Below are 5,543 nucleotides of genomic sequence, written 5' to 3'. Positions count from 1 at the left end.
AGATTAGACTCCTGCTTTTTATGCACGACTAAGATATTGTGCAATTTTTAGAAGTTAGTATCTTTTAATTTTGAACGCCATCAATCTACTAACAAAGACAGGAGTCTCACCTAATTTTCCAGGGAATCTTTCAGTGATTAGAAGGATCTTGCTAACAGCTCTTTTGTGACTCTCAAAGATTAGCAGGTACCGAAAACTCACTTTGAGGTCTTGTTAAAAGACAGGCTGCCAAAGCTAGAGAGATGAATCTGTGGATGAGAGTGCACACTGCTCTTCCAGAGGACTGGAGTTCAGGTCCCAGCAATCACAATGAACCTGGAGTTGGGTGGGTCAGGAGATGGATAGGATCTGGGAAGGAAAGAAAGGGGAGAAAGAATATGATCAAAACATAATATATGAAATAATTAAAATGGTTAAAATGAAATAAAAGAGGAAAATTGAAAATTGAGACTATGCATGTTCTTTTATGTGTATGCAGCTGACTAACCCCACAGTGTTCCCCCCAAATGTATGTGTGAAAACACCAGCTAAACCAAACAATTTTAAACATTTCTTCCTTTTCATATTATATTTTTCAAATACATATTACTTAATTTTCATGCTCTATATCCATATTGTGTATGTGTGCTATATATGTGATTGTGTACACATGTGTGTTCATGTATGTGTGTGGATACATGTACTTGTATATGCATGCATGTGGAAGTCACAGGAAACCCACAATGATAGTTCTTCAGGCACTACCCCCCACTGGTCTGGAACTTACCAAATAGACTAGGTGGCTGACCTGTGAGCCCCAGGGGTCTACCCGTGATCAATTTTATAGCACAAGTGCCTAACACCATGGCTGGTTTTTCTACAGGTGTTTCAGAAATCCAACACAGGTCCGTGTGCTTGTATAGCACATGAGTGCTCTCTCCAACTCTCTACACTGCTTTTAAAGTTTGCTCTTTTTGTCTTCCCAAGTTGGCCTCCAAGCATCTACAAGTGGAACACAGTTGTAAAGAGAGTGTTTACAGAGAAAACAGAAGCATCTCAAGGTGGAAAAGCTTATACTACAAAAGAAAAGTCTGGGTCATGGACCACACAGCTCTCTAACAGATCTCAAAAGGAGAGAGTCTCTTCATTTCCCAAAGCTTCCACTTCCTCTACATTTACCATCAGAAACCAACTATCTGTCTTGAAACTTCAGCTTCCTTTTAGACTCTTTCTGAAGATCTGCATGGAGGCGTCACTTCAAGTCAACAAATGTTAACTTCTGGGAGGCTCGAGAAATGGCTCAGCAGTTAAGTAAGTGACTGCTCTCATGGAAACTGAGTTCGCTTCCCAGCATCCACGTTAAACTGCTCACAACCAGCTACAACTCCAGCGCCAGATAATCTGACACCCTCTTCTAGCATCTACAGTGCACCTGCACACACATGTGTATCCTTCATATGCACACACACACACACACACTTAACAATTCAAAATAAATCTAGAAGTAAAAAAAAGTTGATTTATGATTAAGTCCAAAGGCTGTGAAAAGCTCAAGGGTCTAAATTGCTGCTTCCTTGAAATTATTCTGTTTGTGTGAACTCCGATGAAATGAGGCAAAAGCAAGCTCTCAGAGAAGCAACCCCTGCATGAGGCAAAACTGCTGATCCGGACATTTGAGCCCAATGAATCTTCTGACACCATGGAAACCAGACTCCCACCAGGTTCACAGTGGTTTCATCACCAGGTGGGAGGATATAACCATGCTCCTGGCCTAAATTCTGGAATATATTACATCTCACTTTTCTGTCAGTCTTTGGGTCCAAACTCAGCCTGATACAACAGCTTTCTATTAAACTTCTCCAAGCACTGAGCTGACAGTACAGTACTCAGATTTCAAGTTAAAGGCTATGCTAGATTTTCTTGGTATACCAAACAATTAAAGGCCCCTCTAAGAAGGCAGACTGTCCTTGGGGTGTGTGGTGGTTGAGATTTTGTTGTCAACTTTCCAGGATTCAGCGTCATCATGGAGACATACTTCTGGGTGTGTCTGCCAGGGTGTCTGTAGAAATGCTTAAGAAAGGATGTATGAGCCACAAATCCTAAATGTGGGAGGCACCATCCATGCACTTGGGTCCCAGACAGAATAAAAGGAGGAAGCAAGCAGAGGAACCAACAAGATGGCTCCGTGGGTAAAGGTACTTGCTCAAAGCAGTGGCAACCTGGAGTTCAGTCCAGAGAATTCCCATGGTAGAAGGAGAGAACTGATCTCTGTTGTTTCTCTTCTCACCTACACCCCAAATACACACATACAAAACTAATAAATATCTTAAATTAAAAACAGAAAGCAAGCAAGCGGAGAATCAGCATTCATTTCTGTTTACTATTGTTGTTGTAATTATTATTATATTGTCATTAGTTATTTTTCTGGTTTCTTACTAAATAGCTCTGGCTTTCCTGGAACTCAACTATGTAGACCAGGTTGGCCTTGAACTCACAGAGATCGGCCTGCCTCTGCCTCTGAAGTGCTGGGATTAAAGGCATGCACCAACAATGCCAGGCTTGTTTCACCTCTGCTCCTTGACTATGGATACAAAGCCACCGCCTGCCTCACATTCCTGCCATCATGACTCCCAAGCCTTAATGGACTGCACCCTTGAGTTGAGAACCAGAATAAACCCTTCTTTAGCCTGATTCTTTTAGGATAGTTGGTCACAACAATGAGAAAAGTAGCTAATACACAATGATAATAACTCTCCTTTGTTGGGACCTGAAACATCATGAAATGGTGCTACTTTACATATGACATGTACTTAAATCCATATTCAAAAACAATAATATACCATAATATGTATGTGTTCACATGTGTATATGTATATGCACATATGTATATGTGCATATTAAAATGTCACGACAAAAACATTATTTTGTGCAATTAATATAGCATAATAAAGAACAATAAATATATCTATGCTGTGTGTGTGTGTGTTCTGTTGGTTTGGTTTCTCTAGAAAACCTTCACTAATACAGTAAAACAGTCTGAGCAAGATCTAATGAGGTTCTTGACATCTCAGTAGTGTTTGTCAAAGATCTGTGATGATCTCAGAGGGAAGAAGAAAAGCAGCCTAAGGAATTCCCTGGGAGGATGAGTTCTGAGTGAGGTGAAATATCACAAGGGGAGGCATGCCAGTAAGAAATGACCTGGGGACAAGTATGAAGTGGACATCCCCTGCTGACAGACTTTCTATGAGATCCTGGCTCTGGAGATACAGACAGGTTGGTTTAGTACCAATCCCAGTATATCAATTAAAGAGGTGAATGGTGGCAAAAATCAGAGGAAGGAGAGTTCTAGCATTACCTATCAACTTGATGTAGCCTAGAAGGTACCAAAAAGCAAGAGCCTCAACTGAGAAAATGTCCTTGTCTGTGGGCACATCTGTGAGGAATCATCTCAACTGGTAATTGATGTAAGAGGGCCCAGTCCACTGTGGACAGCACCATCCTTGGGTAAGCAGTCTTGGGCTGCATAAGAAAGTTACTGAATAAGGCAGAGAGTAAGCCGGTAGGTAGCAGGCCTCCATGGTTCCTTCTGCTCCAGGTTCCTTCCTTGAGTTATTGGCCCAGCTTCCCCCAGTGAAGGAGTGTGACCTGGAAGTGTAAGCCAAATAAACCCTTTCTACCCCAACTTGTTTATGGTCAGTGTGTTTAATCACAGCCATAAAAATGAAAACGGAACAACCCACGCGACCTCATTGAGAAGTGATGATAAAGGGGCCCAACGATGCCCCATCCCGTCTTCAGGGTGCTGACATACGCTTCACACTCAGAAGAAGAATCAGGGCAGGTGTGCATAGTGAAGCATTCTTTCCTTGTTGTGAATGTGTGTGTGAGCGTGTGTGTGTGAGGTATGCATAGTGAAGCATTCTTTCCCTGTTGTGAATGTGTGTGTGAGAGTGTGTGTGTGTGTGTGTGTGTGTGTGTGTGTGTGTGTGTGTGTGTGTGTGCATGCATGGACTTTGAATTTTGAAACAGTGTCTCTTGCCGATCTCGGAATTGTCTATTGAACTGCTAGAGTGGTTGGACAGCCAGATTTGGGGATTCATGTCTCTGTCTCTCTATCTCTCTGTCTCTGTGTCTCTCTGTGTCTCTGTCTCTGTCTCTGTCTCTCTCTCTCTCTCTGAGGTTACAGGCATTCACTGCCAGGCTTAGATTTTAACTGGGTGGTAGGTATATAAACTCAGGATTTTGTCATTACCCAGCTAGCACGTTATCAACTGAGACATCTCCCAGCCATAGTTAAGCATTTGTAGTCATGGTGTGGTCTGGTTGATCATTGTGTCAGTTCTGCTTCAATATGAAAAGATAGTCTGAAGAAGTTCATATTGTTTGAATGCAACAGTTTCCTTTCTGTTGCTATGATAAAAACACTCTTTGAAAAAACAGATTAAGAGAGGAAAGTGTGTATTTAGCTTACACATCCAGGTTACAGTCCATCACTGAGGTCAGAGCAGGAACCTAAGGCAGAAATTTGACGCAGAAACCAAAACTACAGAGGAATGCTACTTGCTGGATTAAAGGCAGGCTCATGATTAGCTAGCTTTTTTACATAGCCCAGGATCACCTGCCCCAGATGCTGCTGCCCACAGTGGACTGTGCCCTCTTACATCAATCAGCCATCAAGATAAATCCCTCACAACTAGGCCTACAGAACAACTGGATAAAGACAGTTACTAGATTGAGACCTTTTGGAGGTGATTCTAGACTGCTGAGTTGATAGTGGTAAGTAGAACACTGGATGACGAGTCAGTCTCCGTGTGATTAGCTACTCCTCTACAGGAATGATCTCATCACTGGGTGGTCCATCAGCAGTGTCCTGCTAAACATGGGACCAAGAAGAATAAAGGTTCAGGAAAATGACTGGAGACTTTCCATCATCTTTCACTTCAGGAATAAGATATTGCAAAAGCTCAAGAAGACACTTCAGTAGTAACCTAGAAACCTCCCTCCCAGGCTTACTGAACGTTTTCAAGAAAGGCCTTCAACCTTGAAGGAGGATGGGCTTGGTTAGACAGACACTTGTAGAGTGATTAATATGCTGACCTGTGGGAGAAATCAGATAGCTGACCCAAAGTAAAGAACATTCAGAAGGAAGGCAGAGGTGCCAGGCATCATCCTGTTGCTTGTGACCTTGTGGATCCAAGTTAAAGAAAATCAATGTTTTTAAATAGAAGCTGTTTCTTAACCACTGAGTCATCTCTCTAGCCCTCCAGTAAAAGCTGTTTCCAAATGCCTTGAATAACCCTAACAATCTCAGATTATAGACAACCAAGTCATACCTGGCAGAACTGAAGAAAAATAAGGCAGCTGTGTGATTTTGGGATTCAGTGTATGTATGTGTGTGTGTGTGTGTGTGTGTGTGTGTGTGTGTGTGTGTGTGTGTGTGTGTGTGTGTGATAGAGAGAGGGGGGATGGAAGACTGTAAGTGTGGTAAGCTGGGGAAACATCTCTTCAGGAGTTGATTCTTCATATCTAAATCTAAAATCGGATTCATTTGGGGACAAGCATCA

Source organism: Mesocricetus auratus, unplaced genomic scaffold, assembly GCF_017639785.1.
Source record: "Mesocricetus auratus isolate SY011 unplaced genomic scaffold, BCM_Maur_2.0 Super-Scaffold_100025, whole genome shotgun sequence".
Lineage (NCBI taxonomy): Eukaryota > Metazoa > Chordata > Mammalia > Rodentia > Cricetidae > Mesocricetus > Mesocricetus auratus.
The sequence above is the reverse complement of the archived record's forward strand: the minus strand, read 5'-3'. Positions refer to the sequence as shown.